Source organism: Lactuca serriola, chromosome 4 (assembly GCF_051521515.1).
Source record: "Lactuca serriola cultivar US96UC23 chromosome 4, Lser_US96UC23_V15, whole genome shotgun sequence".
Taxonomy (NCBI): Eukaryota; Viridiplantae; Streptophyta; class Magnoliopsida; order Asterales; family Asteraceae; genus Lactuca; species Lactuca serriola.
This window is the reverse complement of record NC_136411.1, coordinates 305,606,440-305,632,721: the sequence shown is the minus strand read 5'-3', so window position 1 is coordinate 305,632,721 and position 26,282 is coordinate 305,606,440.

Below are 26,282 nucleotides of genomic sequence, written 5' to 3'. Positions count from 1 at the left end.
GATATGATGTCTCTCACTCAAAGTACATTCCTTTGAACATCCTTTTGCATAAAAGTTTCTAATCTGGTCATAGATTTTCAATTCCTAATATGGACACATTTCCATAATTTCCATATGACAACTTATTCTTAATAGAATCTTATCTATTCATAATAATGTCAATATGGTCCATCCAATATGGAAACATTTCCATATTTTCCAATACTATACTTCCAATTACTCACAAGCGACCAATCTTCGTCGAACTTTGGATTGTCCTTTGATAGTTGTTTAATTGTTTTAGTCAAAATCAATTCTAGTCCCTTTTCCCTCTAAATGCGCTAGACATTTGGAAAATTTTAGAATGGTCAAACATTAAAGCATTTGCAATCGATCCTATGCCCGAAGCGTATGGGACACGACACATAATGTTTTATTTGCTATGTTCTCAAAATTCGAATTGTGAAGAGGAATGTCGTAATCATAATCGAAATTTTAAGAACACACTATGTAACTTTGACTAAATTTATTAACATTTCTCAACCTAATCCTTTAGATTTGAAATGAAGCATAATATTCTCTCCCTTAATTATAGCAAAACAACTTTACAACCCTTACAACTTTGCAAAGTATGACTCTTGTTTTCTATAATTAATATTGCCAACTTGCAATACGTGCCTTAATAATCATACAATCATAACATTTATGCTCCCACTATCATGATTATTATTATAAACATAACACTTATGCTCCCACTAGCTTTGACATGTATTCAGAAACAGCTTAACTTTCAGAAAAACAATGCTTATAGAATTTATTAAGTTCATGTTTCTAATACTTAGTGCTTTGATAATCTTTTATCAAGGCTTCTTGAAATTATACACCTTTTCCTTAGATAGTTCATATGTGTGTGTAAACAATTGCCAAACCTCACAATTCAAATTATGGAAAGGGATACCGTAACCATAACCGAATTCGAGAATGCAATTTTACAATCACTATCTTCTTAAAATCTTTCTTAGTGAAAGCATTTCCTCACAATCATTTTCATGAAGGAGGAAATCTTATGACACTTATATTTAAACGGTGTAACTGTTCCTATCCATGTGACTTTGTCAAAACCAAAGTTTACGACAAATTCAAACTCATATGGATCGAACTTTCTTGATCTCGATTTCTTGCCTTTATGGTAGCATAGCTGCCTACCATGTCTTCCAAGTAGTTAGGCAGCTCACCTTTTCTTATCAATGTACTTTCCATTGATCAAGGTGCTTTGCCGTTTATGCGTTCAAAATGAGAACTCATAGAACTCACATGCATAATTAACTCGATTGGATTGGCACAGAAACAAAATAATGTCATCACGATAGGTTGTAAACCTCAACTCGTGTGCTAGTGCTGATCGATAAGGTTTATTTGATTTGTTCTTGAAACCTTTCAAGACCATTAAGACTCCCACGGGCTCCTTGACATATAAGATTCTCTTGTCCATAACCATTTCTTGACAAACAAATATTCAAGAGTTAGTGTAGTTTTTATCAAAACATTTCATAAATTGGTTCTAGTTGGTCTTTGTCTTATCCAAGACATCACAACTTTCACCATTTGATGAATGTTATAAACCTTCTTAATATTTATCACTTAATGTTACAGTCTTAACTTTAAGACTTGTTTTGGAACGAAGTATGATTGACTTCTTGATTTAACCATTTCTTCAATTCTTGATTCCTTTTCTTAGACATACAATTGTACTAAGACTTACTTAGAGGATCAGTTAAGATATGGTTCTTAATCATTAAGACCTATCATAAAGCATAAAAGGTACTCTCCCATCTTCTTAGAATGGAGAAACTTTTATCTTTCTGCCTACTTGATTCTTCTTATTCGTTCTGCTATTGATCTAAACCCTTTTATCAATTTAGAATTACACTTAATCTTGTAAGTATAATCATATTTACTAAACCTTTAGTAAATCATGACGAATATCTTTGTTACTCTTATGGTGGACTTGATCAACACGCAACTTTGTGTATTCGATCTCCAAGTCCTTCACTTGACACTTTGTCAACGAATTAGTCTAATTTCCAAATATGAAATTTCTCATTCATCGTGCAACCAAGTTGCATGATTCCAAATTTATGTCCAATTGAAACTTGGGGGATGAGAAACTCTCCATATTTGGTAAATTCTCGACTTTTCATAAATAACATAAAAAGAACCAAATCCATTATTGCTAATAATAGAAACATTCAAACATCAATTTTTCATATACGCAATTGCAAGGATAAATAAATAATATAAAATCAAAATTTATTTTATTGCGGAAACATTTTGTCCTTACAATGCAATTCATTAAAAAACTATGCTAATACATTTTTCTTAGCAATCTAATTCTAACTCTAAGTAGTAGCTCAAAAATCTAATCTTCGAGAAATGCGATCGAAATCCATTCCTTCACGGTTAGATTCTGCTCACTTCTTCCCTTAAGCTTCCTTTCTTTACTTCGATCCTACAAAACATCAATTGTAATCTTATCACATAGAAACTTAAAAGAGTTAGTTAATGGATTTTACCTATATTAGAGCCATACGTTTCGACTCTCCCATCTCTTAGATCTCTTAGGTAAATGGGGCCGCTTCGTCTCCAATGCCCTTTCTCTTGGCAATAAAAGCAAATTGACTCTTTTGGAACATGACATGGAACTACTTCAGACATTGCCTTTCTCTTATGATCAAACTTTTCGATCATATCATGTCTTTCGTTGCCATTTTCTATATCCATAGAGGTCTTGAAGGCAGATTCACCAATCAACTTTGCTTTTCTATTGCGCCAAACCATTGCTGATTCAGCAGCAATAAGCATATAGGCGAGATCTATAAGGGTCACGTCGCGGTTCATCATATAGTAATCTCTTACGAACTCACTATATGAGTTAGGAAGTGACTGAAGAACCCAATCAACAGCCATCTCCTCACAGACAACGGATCCCAACATTCTTAACCTATCAATTTGTGACTTCATCCCTAGGACGTGTGCATACAACGACTTTCCTTCTTTATGTTTACTTGCCAAAAGGGCTTGAGTGATCTTGAAATTTTCAAGCCTTTGAACTTGTGGGTTAGGGAGAATAATTTGAGGAGGAGGAGGAAGTGAAGTATGATCTCTTGTTCCTCGATCAAATCATGGAATATCATCTTCATGTGGAAAGCTTGTTCCACGGGATTTGGGAAGACCATAGTTGTCAAACTTTGACATCTACAAAACGGGAGAAAACAAATTCAAGTTAGTTGATAGATTGAGTCCTTAGTAAATCACCCAAATGAAATACTAAGGCTAGGACCCAACACAATATTCTACAACTCGGGAGAGGGATGCCGTAACCCTAATTGCAGAATATTTGAAGGTAAGTGAATGACGATTCACTAATTTCCACCACGAAAAACGAAAAAGAAATTTAAGTTTTAAATCTATGAAAACTCCTAGATCCTTTGAGATTCATTGAACTTTCAATGGCATGTTTAAATGTCGATATGCCCCTCTTGTTTGTGACTGGGATGCTGAGGATCACAAAGCGGGTGTGAATAACCATGCAAACTTACATGGTGCCCTCACATGTTACAGTCACCTATTCGATGTGCCGGTAAACCACACACACTCCACCGAACTATGACAAACATTGAGTCACCCTTTGCTACCTTTGCTTAGAACCATTTAGTGTGCCGGTAAACCACACACGCTCCACTAACGTCTTCACAAGGGCACAAAGTGTAATTTCATGGAATTGCATCAATTCACTTTTGCCTAAGTAACTAAGATTGGGAATTTTATAAAAACATTTAGTTACTTTGATAATTCATGATACTTATAATGGAAGGTTTCGTCCTATCCTACCCGTTCGGCTAACGACCCTCCACTAGTCAAGAGTGCGGTGGGTAAGAGTGGATACCCATTCAATCGCCATTTTATAGGCAATTTCCTTAAACACCCCTCATAGACCAGCTTCGTGAATGAGGCCTACTAACGGTAAGACTGACTTTTACTCATACATATATATAATGTTAGACTTTTAATGTTATATATAGTATAGGGTGTATTTTATACTTTTAAAATATTAAGTGGTCAAATTTAACAATTATACCTTTAATTCAATTAAATTGTAAACCAAAACTTTTATGGATTTATTAAACCTCTTTTAATTATACTCCTTAATTAATTAATAAAACCATAAGGGTGTGATTTGAACTTTTCAAACAATACTAGGGTTCTTAGAATTTAACATTCCTAATTAAACTTTTAATCAACTTTTAAATTCCAAAACTTGAGGGCAAGTTTTGAAACATTTCAAACATTAGAGTTTAGAATTTAAATACACATCAAAATTAAACTATTAATCAAAATTTAAATTCCAAAACTTGAGGGCAAGTTTTGCAACCTTTTTCAAAACGTAAGGGTTTCAACTATTTAAATTTCAAAACTTTTGGGTTCAAATTTAAACTATAAAACCTAAAGGGAAAAATATGAAACTTTTCATAACAACAAGGATCAAATAACAAATAATTTAAATTAACATTTAATCACATAACTATTCATATTTGATTTGTTTAATGATTTCTTGCAAAACAATTTATCAATTTAGTCAAAATAATTAATCAATTATCTTATAAGGAAACAATTATCTTATTAATTGATAAATATCTTCAATTAGATCAAAATTATAGTCAAATATATCATATAATCGGATTAATATTGATCTAACATGATAAGGTAACTATCCTAATGCAAAAACAACAAGAAATCTCGAGATAACCTCCATGTGACGAGTTGGCTCGTCGAGTCACCTTGGACTCAGCGAGTTCAGCTATGGACTCGGCGAGTCCAGCCTCCAGAAACCCAAAAAACGAATTTTCCAGATATGCAATGCATCAATACAATTGAAACCAGTCTCAGATACCACTTATGGGTTTTGGTCATAAGACATCCTATGTGCTCATACAATCCCTAATGCTTGGATGTAGGTTTCTCTATTGTACATACTTTGAATCCAAGACTATAAACCCTAATTCTAGCATATGGAAATCAATATTAACATATAATTAGGTTTAAGATAGTACCTTGATTGTTATGTAGCAATAACAATCCCAATTTCTCCTTGAATTGACTTTGGAAGGCTTAGAGTCACAAGTGTCACTCCTCTAATGGCTCACAAACACCATAAGCAAGAGGATGAAGAGGAGAGAGGATGGAGGCTGCCCAAAACGTGTTCTAACCCTAGAAAAGAAGTTCCCCACGTTTTTTAGCCTTAAGGGTTATATTTATAGTGAGGCTATTAGGGTTATCTAACAAGGAAACCCTAATTTGGTTGCTTAAGCCCTAAGCAACCCATAGACTCCTTTAATCAATCCCTTGGACGATTTCCTTATGGGCTTCCCATAAGAATTCGTCCACCTCTTGATTTAAGACGATCCATGGCCCAAATTGCAATTATCTTATAATTACAATTCCAGTCCCTTAAGTTTAATTAATCTCTTTTAGTCACAAAACTAATTACTAATTAATTATTGACTAATATTAATTAAACAATATGATTTCTCCTTTAATATATCATTCCCATAATATATTAATAAATCATAGTTAATCCTTTTTCTCCATAATTCATCCTATCAAGTTGTTTTGGTGAAGGCAACCCAAAAGGACCATGCACCATCGGGTCAAGTACATACAAAAATAGTTATGGACTTAGACACTAATCCAACAATACATATTGGTGGTAGCCAGGGTTTTCAAACAGAACACATTTTGCGTACTGATAATGACTGGGGGTTCCCGATACAAACGATAACTACCTATAATGAAAATGAAGTATTTTCACTAATTCAGTGACTAGTTTTCATTACATAAATATGCTTATGAACTCACCAGCTTTATGCTGATACGTTTTCAAACTCGCTTGTATTATCAGGACAACCATAGATAGGTACTCTTGCCAACTTTTGGAGAAGACACAGCATTTTGGAGTCACGTCTTTCACTTTTGTTATATACTGTTATGTACAAATTACACTTTCAAACATATGTAAATATTCATGTTATAATGTAATATTTATGTTTACTTTGATTACTATGTTACAATTCTAGTGATACTACGCATGACGTCATCCACCCTCAGACGTTTCCACCGTTTGTTCCTACGATTCGGGGGTGTGACATATTGGTATCAGAGATATTGTTTATAGTGAACTGAGTATACCGAACCTTACATGGTATACAACTATAAACACTAAGGGGCCGAAGTTCTCTGAACTAAAAGTATACTTTAAAATATAAGTATTTTAGAAGGAGTATACAAGTATACCTATAAACCAGAAACAGTAATCTCGTAGAACAAAACAAAAGCAATTGGATGTTGGACACTGCGGTTAAACCTGGGCAGTTATGTAATCATGTCTAGGGTCAGTATAGTCTGATCAACTATATTCATTCGAGACATGACCAAGATGTGCTTGGGAGTGACTATGGTGTGCAGCAGGCCTAAAACTTACCAAGTATCCATACAACAAGATATCGGTATAACAAAACACAAAAATTACTATAGGAGTAGTTTACTAGAGTCAAATTCTTTGCAAAGAATCAATTCAAAGTTCTACTACTCATTCTTCTTGAGATAAATTACTTGCTTTAGTAGTTTTTCCTTGTTTAACGCTTAGTATAACGCTCTAGCCATCTTATTGAGATATTTCTTGCTTCATATTTCTTGATTCAATTCAGAGGACTTATCATCCTCTTCTTCCTGATCATTTTTAGAATAACATGCCCCCAAAGAAGAGACCCGGCACAAAGAACAACAATCCCTTGCCACCACCTCCATAGTTTGATCCCGCCGTGTTCCAGGCAGCTGTCACTGCCACGATGTCACAGATAAATCCTGGCGGATCTGGTGGGTCGGGAGGTGGTACCCATCCTTAAAATCAGGAAGCGTGACATCCCCATTTTCACAGCCAGAAAAGACCGATTTTGTTTATGCTTTGTTTGAAAATTAGGGTAACATTTTAAATAAAAGTGTTGCGGAATTGTCCCAAAACAAATATGATAAAGATTTATCAAAAGCATTTCCATAGAAATGTATTTCATTAAAAGACTTGGGATGTCATGTTCGTACAAATCAAAAGCATAAACAGTACAATATAAGTCATACTACATTATTTCATATCTACAGGCCTATATCCGTAATCCCTCATCCAAACATCACATCTATGCTTATGCGCCACTACCTGTAATACAAGAAACTGAGTGGGTCAGGCTTGGGAGCCTGGTGAGCACATAGGTTTTTCAACCCACAATAAATAAGTTTATTAATTTAATTAATCAACAATAACCCGATTACCCGTTCCTGTTATCCTCACTTTACGTCCCTAAACACCTATCATAAGGGACCTAGTCTAAGGATCATCATCGGGATGGACACTAACTGCTAAGGGGATACCTCAACAATAAATGTCCTAAAGGCAACCATGTGGGGGATGGAGTACACCGGTGAACACATCGTTCACAAACACCTACAGGTTGCGAGCCTGCTAGCGTTCCACTGGACTGTCTAGAAGAGTCCGTGGTCGTCATCCATACTCCACTAGATGACAGAATCAACAACATCAACATCGAGGCCTCTCATCATTTTATAACACATCACCTATTACATCTACCCATGTTTTACCCCAACATTTTCGTAGATATAAAATACATATACAGTTTAAATCATCGAAAACATGTATAAAAACGTTCATCCAGCATAGATAGGAAGTATTCAGATATTATGCACACATAACATGTAATTTATATAAAATACTTCATATCTATGTGTAAGCTGAAAGTAACTATGCACTCACCTGAGTAGGTGGTGACTCGGTGCTTGGACAGCACTTCGTTACTCTTAACACACTTTTCCTTCGGCAAAACCTAGTATCATTACCACTAGGGTTTAGTCTAATATTCACCGCGACTAATTAATAGTCTAGCTATTATTACTATTATATAAGCGTTAAACGATACATATATAACCCATAATAATAGCCCAAGTACTTATTATAAGGTCCTAATAACATTACTATATTAAAACATAAGCTAAACTAAAGATAGGTTAGGCGTAGCTCACTTACAGCGGGTTTTCTCGAAAACTGGGCTTCGCTGGAGCTGCGTTCCCGAGCCGAAAGGTTCTTTTCTCGGGACTCCGGGAGCCTCGGGGCTTCCTTCGGGTGCTATGGGGTTTACCTAAGCTTTTAGGGGGTTAGGGAGGCTAGAGAGAGAAACTAGAGAGAGAAAGTGAGTTTGGGAGGTGTGAAGAGAAGTGAATGCCCGGCACCTCTATTTATAGGGGTGCTGACTGATGGACTCGCCGAGTAAGAGGACCTACTCGCCGAGTTGGTGCATGTGGCAACCATCTGGTGGTGCCACGTGTCCAATTCTGGTGGTGCCACGTCACCCCCTATCGCGTATCAGCCTTCAAACTTAGAAAAATCATAACTCTCGCATACGAGCTCCGTTTTCGACTTTTTTTACATCCACGCGTTGGTAAAATCAAGATCTATAACTTTCCTTTAGACTCCATCGGCTAATTCTCGACCAATCTCAAATTTAACAATAGGAGGCGTTTAGACTGTTAAATGACCGCGAAGAATTCGTAACTCCTTCATACGAACTCCGTTTTCGTCCATCTTTTTACCATTGAGTTCCTATTAATGAGATCTTCAACTCTCATTTAGGTCGTGTACGCCAAAAATGGCTCGAACTAAAATTCGAGTTTCGGGCTGTGCACTGCTAAGCCGAATCTTAGAAAATCATAACTTCTTCATTCGAAGTCAAATTCGGACGTTCTTTTTATGGATTTTCTCGGTATAACATATTCTAAGACTTTCGTTTAGATCACTAAGGCTAAAAAGTCCTCCATCGTAAATTCACTATTTACGTCTCCCGGTGTCGTGCCGGTTTTGCCGTAAAACTTCGGCGGACCATAACTTATTCGTTATAACTCGGAGTTTGGCAGTCTTTATATCCCCGTAATCCTTGTTTCGACCACTACAACTTTATGTAAAGATATCGGACTTATCTCACACATTAATTTTGATGCTTATTTTTATTCTTTATTAATTATACATTTATAATTAAATAATAAGCACATAAATACACATAATTCACATAATACTCAAATATTTCATCTTTATTACTTCAAAAAGAGTTACAATAGTTGACCTAGACTATTACATTGTCAAAAATGCTTAGCCCTGAAACCCGGGCATTACAGGAAGGTAGTCAGGGACACCAGAAGGGGTGTTCCTATAAAGACTTCATGAGCGCAAAGCCTACACCTTTCGATGGTAATTGAGGTAATATTGCTCTGACTCGATGGTTCGAGAAGATCGAGTCCATCTTCGAAATTTGTTCCTGTTTTGAAGTCAACAAGGTGAAATTCGCCGCTTTCACTTTCACTGACAGAGCATTGACCTGGTGGAATGGTCGAGTTAAATCCTTAACCCTGCCAATAGAAAATGCTATGGGCTGGGAGAGCTTGAAGGAGCTCATGCTCGCTGAATACTGCCCAAGGGGCGAAATGCAGAAACTAGAGCACAAACTCTGGAACTTGAAGATGAAGGGTTCCGACATTGCCTCCTATACAGCTAGATTCTGCGATATGGCTCTCCACTGTATGGGAATAGTCATCTCGAAAAGCAAAAAGATTAAGAGGTTTATTTGGGGATTGACGCCCCCATCACAAGGGAATGTCTTGGCTGCCAAGCCAACCACTTTTGACAGCGCCAAGTGCTTGGCGCAGACCCTCATAGATCATTGAGTTGATCTCGATGCAACAACAGCCATACCAGCAAAGGTGAGTGTTGAGAAAAGAAAGCACTGGAAACAACGTAAGGGCCAGACATCGCAAGGGCCCTCCAAGAAACAGCAAATGGTGGCAGTTTATGATCTTATTACTCCTGCTGTTGCCCCTACCACTCAAGCACCTACCCGTAGATATGCTAGGACCCTCATTCTTTAGAACCTATAAAATCAAAAATGTTAATTAATTTTTAATGATGATATAATTTATAAATAGATAGTAATTTATTTAATACATGTATGTAAGGCTCCCAAAATACTTCGATTTCATCTTCCCCCTCTTTACCAAAAATATCCAAAAATTATGACCCAAAAAATTCATTTTTGATTTAAGTAAAAACAATATTCCAAAACATTGTTCATAATACATCCTAATAAAATAAGTATGTCAAACATCATAAATTCAGAGTATGTCCCATAAACAAAATCCGTATGGTGTGTGCGATGCAGTCAACCCGAGCTCTTCCCCTTGGAACCGGAAGTACTTGAAACATAACTAAAACCGTAAGCATAAAGTTTAGTGAGTTCCCAAACCACAATCCTAACTTGGGGTAAAATGACCATTTTACTCTTACCCTAGCTTGGTCTAAGAATGAAGCCCATAACCATAATCTAATGGGCCCATAAGTCAACAGTCTATCAAGGCCAAAAATATGGCCCAAATTTTAATTGGGCCTAATCCTTTCACATGGGCCTTAGATAAGGCTTAATAACGTTTCTTGCCCCAAAAATCCAAAAATCAAATGGCCCAACTAAATCCTAACCTTCTAAGCCCAAAATGAGGCCCAAACCTAAGGCCCAACATCGAAATGCCATCAGACTGAGTATGTTGGGCGTGCTCAACTGGTACACTAAGCGTACTGGCTCGAAGGCTTGTATGATCCACGTATAGGCTTATATGCCTAGTGTAGTCTTCTAATTCAATCAACTTCTAGATTTAACTCCTAACCCATTAAGACTTTGTTCCAGAATGCATATCTGACCTCCTTAAGCTGGAATATCACATAATGTTGCTATCTTTACATCCATGCATGACCATAAGAAGCTCTAAAGCTCAACAAGGACTAATAAAGGACTTAATGAATGCCTGAGTCCCCTAAACTCCATAAAGTTGGCACCTTTATGCCAAAGGAGCCCATGAAGACCCTAGATCTGAAAGAATAAGCCTTTGGGACATCCTAATCCTATCATCCATCCAAATCATGGCTAAAAACGTAACAGTTTAACCCCAAAATAGATCTAAGCATCTAGAAATCAAGATGGAAACTTGATACCTCAAAAGCTGGCAAACAAGGTGGTGATTCTGGATCCAAGACCTCCTCTTCAAGCTAAGCAACTTCTATCTTCATCGATCATCAATCTATATGAAATCTGAAATCCCCCAACGATCGAATTTTCATTGTTGCTGAACTCCTTGATCTCATGTTCTTCATAGAAAAACTCCACTAAAGATTCTTTGATTTTGAATCGTTTTATCCTCCATCAATTCGTTACCCGGAGTACACCGTAATCGCCAACTTCATCTCGGCCTCCACTGTGGATTGAAGACCTCAACGAAGAAGATGATCCCTTGTCGATCCAAAGTTAGGTATCATATGTTTCTATTGTTGATTCCTGACCATTGTTTGACCTTTATGAATTTTTTTTGCCTAATCGTTAAGTTGAACCTATTTAGTGATTATGTTTTTAAAAAGAGTTAAATCCTTGTGTTCATTATAGGTATAAAATTGACCTTTATAAATTGTTTTTGCCTAATCGTTAAGTTGAACCTGTTTAGTCAATATGTTTTTAAAAAGAGTTAAATCCTTATGTTGCTTGTAGGTATAAAAATTGTCACACCCCCGAACCAGACGGCGTAAACATCCGAGGGCTCGCATGACTTAAATTGAATATCATCACAATGAATATACATGAATCATAACATAAACATCACCATGCATCAATACATCACAACTGACATTGTTCACATCAAGTACATTGTTTAAACATTACATATCCATAACCTAAATTGTTTGATAGTTTCCAAAGGCATAATTCCCTAACATACTTGGTATTACTCTTTAGCTTACCTGTTACCTGAGAGCACAAGTTATTTTGAAAAACGTCAACATATGGAATGTTGGTGAGTTCATAAGCATGGTTGTTGTGAAAAACGTTTTGTGTAGTTTTATAAAAACCCAGAAAATCCGATATTTTCTGAAAAAACAATTGTTTATACCAAAGTGTGAAGATCCATAGGTTTATGCATGAATGATTCAAAGCGTGTAAAAATGAAAAATTTTGGCTTATAGTTATTGAAAAGTACAAATGAATGATGCTGACTTCCTCGAAAAAACCCGATGTTTTATGATCAGAAAATATAGTTGTTTCAACTTGTTATACCGTCACAACGAATGAATATGATTTTTCCTTGAATAGCTCGGATAGTATTAGATTTGTTTATGTGAGTCGTTATAACCATACATGATAATGACTAGTTCGTCTGTCTTGGCATTCTAACAAATGCCAGAGTTGATCTTAAGATTTTGTCACCCTAGACTGGCCGAGTCTAATTGTAGCGAATAGTTGAGGTGTGGGGGAGTCACCCCCATATAGATCTATACACAAACTCTTGCTCCCCCTCGAGGAGACTTTGATTACAACTACAGACTACAAACAACCTATAGAGGTGCCGCCCGCTATTACTCACCGAATCTAACTTGAATTTGATTACCATTGATTAACGACCTGTATATGTTTACTGAATTAAAGGTGGGCCTAATAAACGAGGGGAAGAGGATTACAAAGTCCTACTAATCCCACGTATTATTTATGGCTATTATGTATATGAAGGGCACCATGGCCCATTTTGCATTTGATTTATTTGGACCTTACTAGCAATGCTAATAGGCCACTAAGGCCCAATAACACTTGAATGCCATTGAGGGTCCCTTAAATATGAAATTGGGTCATTGAAGGCCCAATAAACATATATTATTATCATTTGGGCCCAAAAGTCATGTTAATGGGTCACAAACGCCCAATAAGCATGATTAGGAGCATCAAGCCCAAAGATTTGAATATTTATTTGTTTTAAGTATTGTATAATTGTTAGAAAGATTGATTTTTAGATTCGTAACGGCACGAGGCCGGTCGGTTGTTTATAACGATATTTTGAGTTATATGTATATCCGTCTTTCTATTTTCTTAAGTTGTAATTTGGTGTTTTTGACTCAATATCTTAAAAATAAAATAATTGACTCAAAAATATTGTTTTGAACCCTTTCAGCCCCTTTTTAGTAAAAATGACAATTTTAGTCCTTTATATATAAAAAGACATTTTAAGCCCTTAAACCATTTTCATGACACTTTCGACCCATAGACTTGTTCAAGTGACGTTTCTAACTCAAAATTTATGCTTTGGCAGTTTCAGCCCTTCCAGAAAAGGGTTTCTCGGTTAAGCCCAAACTTTTTGCAACTTTTACAATTTTGGCCCAAAATCCAAAAACTTTACATTTTTTATCCTTGTTTTAAAAAAAATATATATATATAATTTTCACCCCTGAATTAGTTTTGTTTACCCTTTTTCCCCTTGTTTTAAAGAATTTTGCCATTTCAACCCCTCAAAAAGCACCTTATTCGCAATTTTGGGCCTAAGGGCCGAAAAGCCCAAACTTTAGCCCATTAGGCTAAAATTTACACTTTTAGTCCTTTAAAAATCGAGATTGTTATAATAACTCATATTTTAACTTATTTGACCTTTTTGACCCTTATAAAAACCGTAAATGACTTTAATTTCCCATCTTTTGCTAATTTGTCAAAAATGGTTCATAATTTGGATTCGTGTTTTGTTTTGCTTATTTTGAACTTGTATAATTCTTTGGTCTTGATAATAACATGTTTTAAGATGTCTTAGCACATATATTTCCTAATCATAGTTAAGGATCTCAGCTAGATCATGATTTTTCACATATATTTATCAAATAAATTCAAGAAATCACACATATCATACAAAAACACATAGATCTACACATTTTGCTTGTATTCTCCCCCATAAAACATATGAAAACCGAAATAGAGGGGTATGAACTCACCTTTTCTTGTGGATCTCTGTTTTGAAGAAGAAATGAAAGAAAATGGTGAGATTTTTCGGCCTAGCAAGCTTCTTGGAAGATCTTTGGCTTAGATTTTTTCTAAGAAGCAATATCGTGAATTTTTGTATGAGCTAAAGGAGATTTTTTAGGTAATGAAGAAGTTAAAGTATGGATCAAACAACAAATTACCAAGGATTTATGATATTAAGAAAATATCTCCTTGTAGCCCCTTCTGAATCTCGAAATTTTTGAGGAAAAGTGAAGGAGTTCTAGAGAGAGTTTTGAAGAAACTTTGAAATGGTGATGGGGTGTGTGTGTGTTTCGGCCGAATTAAGAGGACTGAAGAGAAGAGAGTGTGAATTGAGTTTACATGCATGGAAGTATGGGATTTTTGCATGGGTTTCAAATGGACAAATATGAGGTGGCATATAAAAGTCAACTCTTTTCCCCCCATTTATTTTAGTTGGGACGAGAGAGGGAGAAGAAAGAAAGAATTTGGGCCTGTTTGTCCTTAAATCCATATTATGGCCCATTTTGATGATTTTTTGGCCAAATAGGTCTTTGGAGATGGTTCACGGCCCAAAATAAATTAAAGTATGAGTCTCATGGCCCATTTGGAATAGTTACATTTGTTATGGCCCAATAAGGCCCATTAGAGATAAACTAGTCCATTTTGGATCCATTATGGTCCAAAATGTTAAGTTTCATGAATGTGGGTCCAATTAGGGCCCATTTAAGAGTTCTAAGCCCAAAATAATCAATTTGGAAGCTTGTTGGCCCATTAGGCCCAATAAGGAAATCCTAGTCCATGATGGACCTAAACCGGGATTTCTAGGGTTTCCAATTCTTTGTTGACTATTTGAAGGGTTTGTATAGAGTGTTTGATGAAATTTTGTTGTCATTAAATAAGCATCATACATGCTTTCAAGTTTTAATCACCATGTTATCATTGTTCAATGTTCAAAGCATCAAAATTCCTAGTTGTGAAAAAAATAGACATCCGTGTTATCGAAAAATATAGATATTTGTTTGCACTCAACATGTTCGATGAAATGCATCAATGAGAAATATCATAGGTTAACTTCACTTTGAGTTCATGAATGATGAACCAATTCCAATTTGGGATTTTGAACAATTTTGTTGTTATATTTTGAGAAATATAGGATGAGAGAGCCATATCTGTGCACCACAATATGATTTTAAACTGCATCTAGTAAAAACATGCATGTATTCATGTGATGGCTATGCAGAGTATAAAGAAACTCAACTAATATGTTGTCCAACAAAATCTGATCTTGCTTTCGTTTTTTGATATAATAGGTTCAAGCAATTATTAAAATGTTCGTCATGTATATATAGCAAGATCTTATCATTCTAGAATAATATCTAGATTTATGCTCGTCTCTTATATCATGAAAGAATGATATCACCTGGAACAAAAGTAAGAACTTTTGCAAGCCTTTTTCTTTTCATTTCTTTTTTTTTCAATTTGGAATTCGAATAAAAAATACATACTTTTCCAGTTTAGGGCAGTTGTAATTAGTCTTGGTGCTCTTTATATATATATATATATATATATATATATATATATATATATATATATATATATATATATATATATATATATATATATATATATATATATATATATATATTTCTAAGTTGGTGTTGTATTGAAAAGTAAAAAAGTTGAATATTTGGTTACAATAAAATTTGGGAACCATTATGTTGGTAAAGAGTTAAAACCTTTTTGTGCTCTTTTGTCATAGAAAAATATTCTGTGATCCATTAATCTTATTTTTTCATTACAGAAGTACATTTCTAAAAGAGATTATCAACCATTTGGTATTTTATTATTGTCATACAATTTGAAAGTATATAAAAATCATACATTTCATCCACGTAACAAAATTTGATATTTTTTTGATGTTTTGAGTGAAAATTGACATGAGACATTGGTTAATCTATTAATCGTGAGATAGGTTAATTCTTATTGATTTGATTGGCTGATGCAAGATGATTTGTGTTTATGTCTATTTTATCTTCGTTTCTAATTAAAGAATTAGATGTGTAATTTTTTCGGGCCATGAATTCTGCCGGGAAAAGTCGGCTTTTTTTTCGGGTTTTGACTTGCACCTTTCCTAACGAAACACCCTCAGGTAAAATCTCATAATTTAAATAAATAACTTTCAATTAATAGCTTGAAAGTTTGTATTCCATGAAACATACAATTGCTATTGCATTGTATATAAGTTCTCATTGCATGACTCTTTAGAATTAGTTGGTGTCAGATCTAGAAAAGTTGTTACAATATTATCATGGCAATTATATATATATATATATATATATATATATATATATATATATATATATATGAATCACATGTAATTAACATATAAATCGCAGATGAATTACATTTGATTCACATGTAATTCACATATGAATTATATGTGATTCACATGTAGTTCACATATGAATCACATGTAATTCACAAGCGAATCACATATTAATTAAATATGAATCACATGTAATTCACATATGAATCACATGTAATTCACAAGTGAATCACTTATGAATTACTATGATTCACATGTAATTCACATATGAATTACATGTAATTCACATGTAAATCACAAGTGAATCACATATGAATTACATGTGATTCACATGTAAATCACATGTAATTCACAAATGAATCACATGTAATTCACATGTAGATCACGAGTGGATCACATATCAATTACATGTGATTCATATGTAATTCACGTATCAATCACATGTAACTTACATGTAAATCACAAGTGAATCACATATCAATTACATGTGATTCACATGTAAATCACAAGTGAATAACACATGAATTACATGTGATTCAAATGTAACTGACAAGTGAATATGCACATGTGTGTTTGTGTTCTTCATTAATTAATTTTTAAAATTTTATTGTCAATTTCACATTTGAATCTTAAAATATACAATCAGATGTGAATATCACATTATATAATCACATGTGAATCTTATATGATATATACATATATATATATATATATATATATATATATATATATATATATATATATATATATATATACATGTGCATTTTTGTGAGTGTTCTTGCATTAATCAATTTCCTTTTTAATTTTATTGTAGATTTTGAAGAAATTTGTGGAAAATATTGAAGAGGTGAAACGTGATAAATTGAAGAAAATATAGAAATTTTGATATGAATAAATGACAACATTGTGAATCTTTTTAGCATTTTTATTTTTTGTATTTTATTTTGTATGAAATAAAATTCTTATACTATTATATTTATAGATTGATTAATAAAAATAAGATTCTTTTATGATTTACTTAGGAATATTATAGTATAAGAAATATGCATATATGCACCTAAAACATTGATTTTTTTGGTTAATAAAATTAGAGTTTATATATATATATATATATATATATATATATATATATATATATATATATATATATAATATTCTAGTTTTTTATTAATTTATTGATTTTTAAAAAATAAGTTTTAAAAAAAATTACAGTTTTTTTGAAAAAATTGCCGTTTTTCAAAAGAATTGTAGTTTTTTTTTTAATTGAAGTTTTTTTGGAAAGAAATGTAGTTTTAAAAAAAATGCAGTTTTTTTTAAAAGTATTTGTTTTTCAAATTTTTTTTTTTAAATTCATGTTTTCTGAAGAAAGTAAAAAATTTAGTTAAAAAAAATAGAAAATTATTTTTAAAAAATCTGAAATTTGATTTATTATGTTAAATTTTAGAATATTTTATTAATATTTCCTCTAACAAAAAAAATTAAACCTTAAATGAGATGGGTAAGATGACGATCATGCCCTTAAGAGTAAATTTTGATCAAACGCTCCACCTTTAGTTCTCGGGTTATCGGGAAACTATTAGTTCTCAATCGATCTTAGCCCTATATATATATATATATATATATATATATATATATATATATATATATATATATATTAATTTAAGAAATTCTATACTAATATAAATAATTTAAAACATACATAACTTATATTTCAGATATTAGATATCCGAAATATCCGAAAATTTCAAAATTTACTATCCGTATCCGATTCCAAAAAACCGGATATCTGAATTCGGATATTTGAAATTTCTGGTATCCAATCTTTCGTATAATTTCGGATTGGGTTTTCAGATTTTTCGGATCGGATGTTCGGATGCGGATATTTTTGAACACCCCTAACAAACCGATGTAATTGTCTTATCGTTAGTTTCAACAACAATCGGGGGCAACTCCACATACGTAGAGGGTGACTCCGATTTAAAACCACCAAATAATGTTTCATTGCCATCGGCATTATCAATATCATTCACACCAAATTGTATTTTGTTTTCCCATTTGTTAATTTTCTTCGTAAAGTGCTTGATTGTGGTTGCCAAATGATTAACAATGTCCATTAACTTGTCTATTTTACTGTCTTGTGAGGTGTTGTTGTCTGCTTCCCGAACATGAGATGAAGGTGGACTCGACGAGTGTTCATACAACTCGGCGAGTTAGATGAGTTTCATGTGATGTTCATATGAGAGAGTAACTCGTCGAGTCGATGCCACGACGAGTCGAGACGTGGATAAGGACGAGTAACGGGTGAGAGAATTGGCGAGTTGACGGCCCAACTCGGCGAGTCGGGTCAACTTGAAGTTGACTTTGAATGGACTTGGACTAACTCTGTTTAGGGTTGTAGGTGTTGTGTGGTGACTTGAAGGTTGTCGTGTACGGATCGAGGAGTCGTAGGGAGTCGACTGGTGCGCCAAGGATAATTCAAACAGTACACTACATTGAGCTGAGTTACCTTCCAGTAGGGGTGAGTCTAAGGCCACAATGTCGGCCTACCAAAAAGGGGTATTTAGAGGATAATGGTCTTTGTGATAATTACCTTTGTCTGGTTATGTGTTGGTTATGAGATTTATCTGGATGATATGTTATGTGTATTTTTCCCTGACAGTGGTCCTTAGGACCCAAGGGTAGGTCAGTACCCGGATATGCCTGACTGTATGCTTATATTTGTTGATTGTATGCTAGTGGTAGGGGTGAAATAGTCCCCAGTTACCAGTTGAAAGATACCGATGACGGATACCAATTGAAAGATAACGATGTTGATTACCGGTTGAAAGATGCCGATGATGGTTACTGATTGAAAGATATTGATGAAGGTTACCAGTTGAAAGATACCGATGAAGGTTACCGGTTGAAAGATACCGAGGATATTGTATGGTATATGGTATGATGGGGGAACTCACTAAGCTTTGTGCTTACAGTTTTGGTTTTGGTTTCAGGTACCTCTTCGTCAAAGGGGAAGGAGCCGGCGGTGTAGCAGCGCATCACACACACATGGTTTCCGCAAGGTGTTTCTAGGATTGTACTCTGATTTTCATTACTTTTGATGTTATGGTTTAAGACCCAACAATATGATTTTGTAATGTGATGTTTTATCGACAATGTTTTGGTAAAATGTTTATTAAATTTGTTAATTCAAAAATGAAATTTTTGGCCTTGAAAAGTCGGTCGTTACATTCTTATCCGACGAGACTCTTACGCATCCCCTCGATGAGAATGAAATAACCGAGAACCTTAACTTCATGGAGAAACTAGTCGAAATCATGGATCGGGAGGTCAAACGTACAAAGGAAAGTCGCATTCCTATATTGAAGGTTCGCTGGAATGCCATGTGGGGATCTGAATTCACTTGGGAGCGCGAGGATTCAATGACATAGAAGTTCCCCCATCTTTTTCCAAATCCATGATTTGTACCTTGTTTTTTGAATTTCGGGATGAAATTCCCTCTAACGGGGGGATGACATGACAACCCGAAACTTTTATTCTGTAAAGGTTGATCAATCCTATCAATATTACACTTGATTTCGTTACCTTTTAATGTCGTTTAAGGGTTCGTTTAAGTGTTCTAAGTTTGAGTACATCCGGGAATGAGATTAGGAATGAGTCAACAAGTCGTATAGAGACAAAATCGTGCCATACACCCTCTTGGGAAGTGTGTACGGCCGTACACACGGGTGTGCGGCCGCACACCCACCCTTTAGCCGCACACTTACCCTTATATATAGAGGGTGACCCCTTCATTCACTATTTTCCTCCTTTTTCTGCACTCTACTTTGTCTCTCTAGAACCTTCATCCAAGAACACTCCAAAGGATTCAAAAACGTGAGTATACTATCATCTAACTTGATATTCTTGTAAGACATCTTGATCTAAGCCTAAATTCATCGTGTTCTTCATTCCTTGAAGGTGTACAGCCGCACGCCTTCATAAGGTGGTCGTACACACCTTTAAGACCCTCCAAAGTGAGAGTTTGGCCTCCAATTGTGACAACCCGAAATTTATCTCGTCATTTTTAAGCTATTCTTCCGTTAAGAAAACCCGCCTTATTAAATTGTCCGTTAACCTTGTGGATTAGGTTAATTAAACTGGGACTTTTTATTACGACTCCATAAGGGTTGGAACACATTAGAAACACCCTCATTTATCCCTTGAAAAGTTTTAGTTACAAACAAGCTAAAATATGATCATTTAATCGGGTGCGACCAAAAGCCTCGTTTAACGTCAGTATCGGGTAGACTTCCACCGAGCCACCAACTCAAACCCCTATGTAAGGTTGAGTGGAGTCCATTTGAAACTTTCCACTCTCTCTCTCTCTCTCTCTCTCTCTCTCTACAACTTGCTTTCGATCCAAAAACGCCCATTCCGAGCCCCAAACTAGTAAGTAATCTATCCTAACTCGCTGTGTAGCTTAGTTACCATGCAAATTCGTGTTTAAGACATCAAATAGGGGCAAATTCATGTGTTTATGGCCCAAGAACACTCTTGGACCATGAACACCCTTAAGTGGGGTTTTGAAGCCCCAAAACCCCTCTATATTTCTCCTAGGGCTTAGATATGACTTGTGGACTTACACCTTCGAGCTTAGAACACCAAAAGCTTACCATATGAAGAGTAAACTTGAGTTTACGGCCCAAGAACACTCTTGGACCGTAAACCCCTCTTCAAGGGTTGTGAACATCATTTAAGGTGCTAGAATTGCCCTCAAACACCTCCTAAGGCTTTGGAAAATGTCTAGAAGCAACCGCCATTGAAGTAAAGGCATTAAACATCAAGGAAACATTGGACTTAGGATTTTACGGCCGTAAACCCCCCTAGGATTGGTCCATGGGCCGTAAACTCCCAAAAAGTGCCCAAATGATGCCCTAACTTCTCCATTTTGACTTGGAAAAAATGCATAGAACTTTATTCTCTACCATTTAAGACCTTAATACACCAAAGGGATGAGCATATAAGAGCTTACGGCCGTAAACTCCTTGTTCAGGGCCGTAAACTCCCAAAAATGGTCCATTTGAGGCCTTAAACCCTTCATAAGCCCTAGATTTGAGCCTAGCATAATTCCATGAGTGAGATAAGACCTTAAAGCATCCAAGAACACACCACCCATGAGTTTACGACCGTAAACTCATGGGGATATGGTCTTAGGGCCGTAAACTCTAAAAAGAGTTTACTCTTGAAGAGTAAACTCCCTAACTAGGCCATACACACCCTTAGATGCTACCCGGGACACCCCTAGTACTTGACCAAAGTCTTTTCCGCACATTAGGATGTGTATACGTGTTTAATTAGTATTATAATTACTAATTGTATGTAAACATATGTCATCATATGTTAATAGGTCACTAAGTGTGTTCAAGTCTTTACTTGACACCGAGCACCCAACCGGCACCTCCGCCCAATCCACTTACAACAGGTGAGTTCATACCCCTGAATTAACCTTTTAAATGTTTTTACATGCTTTTATAGGGGTGGAATACATGTTGACCTATACAGTTATTATATAAATCATATGTGATTGATACCTATATAGCAAAATGGATTTTTGTATGTTATACTATTTTATCCGGCTTAAGATTTTTCGATCTCGCTTTCAACTCTTGTTAAAGGTTTTCCTTCAATTAATCTGTATTATACAAATCATTTTCAAAGTTGTTATGAAAGGTTTTTGTTCATAGGATTCCAAAGATTTTCAAACCTGTTTTACAAACTGATATCAAGCCGTAAAATTCTTATGCGTTAAGTTTTCCCAAAGTTTTCATCAAAGTTTTCCTCTATGCTTATATTTCGTTAGATGCATGCCCATACTTGTATAGTTATATAAATAATGTTTAAACGACTTAGGAAGGCTAATTCGCCCTATTTCCTTTTCCTAGTTTGGATGTGATCTAGTGGGTATCGGATATCCGTCCGAAGGTCATTTAATCATTAATTATATATCATGTATACATGTATAGACATAAAGGTTTCCATCGGCCAGTTCATTTCCCTTGGGTAGCAAGGGCATCCGTCCATTCATCACTCATAAATTAGAGACACTAGTAACTATTATAGGAATAGTTAGGAAGCTCTATTTACTCTTTCTAGTACAAGAATTCCAAAGGAGTCAGTTCATTGTGAGTCTCTATCATTAGTCCAGTACCTACATCAGAATTCACTATACGAGATGCATCTTCAGGACACGGATTTCCCCGTTGTCATGTTGGTAACCAGAGTCTTCTGTAAGGAAAGCAGGCATTATGTGTATAGATCTATACGGGACTGACACTCCCGCACCCTGACTGCTAGCTACACTCCACGGCCTACCAAGCCAACGGGTGACAAATGATATATTTATTCCGACGCTTGCAGGGCGTCAAGTACTCTAGTGTCAATCAGTATGGTTACGAGTATCTCCATGTTTACCTTATAATTCATGGCCTTAAGGTAATGAGAATTAACACTGTATTCTTAAAAAAACACTCTTAGGATTAATCTTTGTTTTAGACCTTGCTAGCTGTATCGTTCATTTGATACTGTTTGGGGTCTGTGTTATTTTATTTTAGACCTTACTAGCTGTATCGTTCATTTGATACTGTCTGGGGTCTGTGTTTCTTTGTTTTAGACCTTGCTAGCCGTATCGTACATTTGATACCGTCTGGGGTATGTGTTTCCTTTTGTTAAGACTGAGCCAGGCATATCATTCATTGGATACTCTCCTGGAGTCTATGATTTCTTTTGCCTTAGTCAGCAGTATTTCTGCTGAGGCATATCTTATTTTCCCCTAGTACTTTTACTAGTGATATTCTCCTACTTTCTTTAAAGTCAAATACCGTATTTTGGTAATGATAGCATTTCAGGGAAAATTTCTCTTTAAAACATAACACTGTGGAGTCTTGGTAGAAGACTTCTTTTAATTAGAAAATATAGGATTTTCTGGAAAGGACGCTAGTACACCGTAGATTCTAAACTACTACTTTTTATAAAGTTATTTTGAATAAAATGCTTACTTACACAAATGACACTAAATACTTATGAACTCACCAGCATTTGTAAAAATGCTGATACTCACTTTGAAAATAACTTGTATTCTCATGTATTACTTTGATGTCTCTATAAAATGTATTACTTTGATGTCTCTATAAAATGTATTACTTTGATGTCTCTATACTAGTTTATGTATTACTTTGATGTCTCTATAAAATGTAACTTATGTAAAACTATTACTATTAATGCAATGGTTGTTGTACTTTGATTACTATACTGCATATGTTGTGATACTTGACATGACGTCATCCACCCCAGAACGTTTCCGCCGTTCCGGTTTTGGGGTGTGACACCTATCTTCTAGTTAGACTTGGTTTGACCCTTAAAACACATAAAAATCGACTTTTGGAGCATAAATGAGGAGTGTATGGCCGCACACTCCTATGTACGGATGCACACACCCTCTGCACGACCGCGCACTCTTGTGTGGAACCGCACACACACCTTGGCCACACACTCTGACCGCACACACACCAAAACCCCTGATTTTGTGGCCATACACCTCCCTCGTCCGATCATATATGGTTCCGACACTTAGTTCAAGCATTTCCAAGTCCTTAGGGTGGTTTCCCGTCATGTTTTGTCATGGAATACCTTAATCTAATACATATATGTGTTATTATATGTTAATAGGATCCCCTTGCGTACGAAACATCAATTGACAGTCAGCGCTCATAACCGATCGTATACCCGAATCCTACGTTAAACAGTGAGTTCACACCCCTACGTTTTTACGATTTAAAACGTTTTCAGGGGTAAATACAAACTAAACACAAAAGTTTTCAACAAGTCAAACTTATGTAATTACTCAAACCAACGGATTTCATAAAGTATTTAAATGCTTAATCCCTTTTGTACCATGTTGAGCAAGAGGGATCTTTTTCTACATTCAATTGCATAGTTTTCGAACATAACATTACAGCCAAACTATAATAGGTATAGTTTAGGGATTTCATTACTAGTTTTACGGTTACAAACCACATACACAGTTGAATACACAAACTATGACAGATTTAGTTTATATCCTACGTTACTACAAGAATACAACAATAAATAATTATTTTAGTACAATTATTTTTATTCTACCAAATATACATCGGATTTTCATACTAATAGACAGAACACTTATATTATTACTCATAATTTCGTAAAATTAATTGGGAGACACGTCCGCATACACTTTAATAACAAAGGGAAGGACTTCTTCCTTGGGAACGTACAACGTAGTAAAGTGGAGGACTTTGTCCTCGGACACTTTCAAACATCAGCTAAGTGGAGGACTACCCTTATGAACCAAAATTTTTTGGAGGGAAAGCGTGGATTTTGTGTATAGATCTATACGGGACTGACTACCCTGCACCTGGCTACTAGCTACAGTCGGACCGTCAGGTCTGCAGGTGACAAATGTCATAAAGGATACCGACGTTCGTTCCTGTCGTATCAAGTTAATGCATGGTTAGAAAACTCGCCAATCGTACGACTCTCTTTTACATAATAATATACCTCTTATAAACAGTTGCTAAATAACGTAAGTATGATACTTATACCTCACAAGTCATGGAATCATTAAAGTAAAAAACACTCAAATACCAGGGAAAATAAGGGATTTTTCCAGACAAAACAGAACATACTACATACATACTGGTGGTTGCCAGGGTTTTCAAACCAGAACATAGTACATACATACTAGTGGTAGCCAGGGTTTTCAAAACAAAACATACTACATACATACTCGTGGTAGCCAGGGTTTTCAAACAGAGCACATTTCGTGTACTGATAATAACCGGGGGTTCCCGATACAAACGATAATTACCTATAATGAAAATGAAGTATTTTCACTAATTGAGTGACTAGTTTTCATTACATAAATATGCTTATGAACTCACTAGCTTTATGCTGATACATTTTCAAACTCGCTTGTATTCTCAGGACAACCATAGATAGGTACTCTTGCCAACTTTTAGAGAAGACGGAGCATTTTAGAGTCACGTCTTTCACTTTTGTTATATACTTTTATGTACAAATTACGCTTTCAAACAGATGTAAATATTCATGTTATAATGTAATAGTTGTGTTTACTTTGATTACTATGTTACAATTGTAGTGATACTATGCATGACGTCATCCACCCTCAGACGTTTCTGCCGTTTGTTCCTAGGGTTCGGGGGTTTGACATATTGGTATCAGAGCTATTGTTTATAGTGACATGAGTATATCGAACCTTACATGGTATACAACTATAAACACTAAGGGGCTGAAGTTCTCTGAACAAAAAGTATATACTTTAAAATATAAGTATTTTACAAGGAGTATACAAGTATACCTATAAACCAGAAATAGTAACCTCGTAGAACAAAACAAAAGCATTTGATGTTGGACACTGCAGTCAAACCTGGGCAGTTATGTAATCATGTCTAGGGTCAATATAGCCTGATCAACTATATTCATTCGAGACATGACCAACATGTGCTTGGGAGTGACTATGGTATGCAGCAGGCCTAAAACTTACCAAGTATTCATACAACAAGATATCGGTATAACAAAACACAAAAATACTATAGGAGTAGTTTACTAGAGTCAAATTCTTTGCAGAGAATCAATTCAAAATGCTACTACTCATTTTCTTGCGATAAATTACTTGCTTTAGTAGTTTTTTCTTGTTTAACGCTTAGTAGAACACTCTAGCCATCTTATTGAGATATTTCTTGCTTCATATTTCTTGATTCAATTCAGAGGACTTATCATCCTCTTCTTCCTGGTCATTTTTAGAACAAGATTCCCCCAAAGAAGAGACCCAGCACAAAGAACAACAATCCCCCGCCACCACCTCCAGAGTTTGATCCCGCCATGTTCCAGGCAGCGGTCACTTCCGCGATGTCACAGATAAATCTTGGTGGCTCTGGTGGGTTGGGAGGTGGTACCCATCCTTAAAGTCAGGAAGGTAG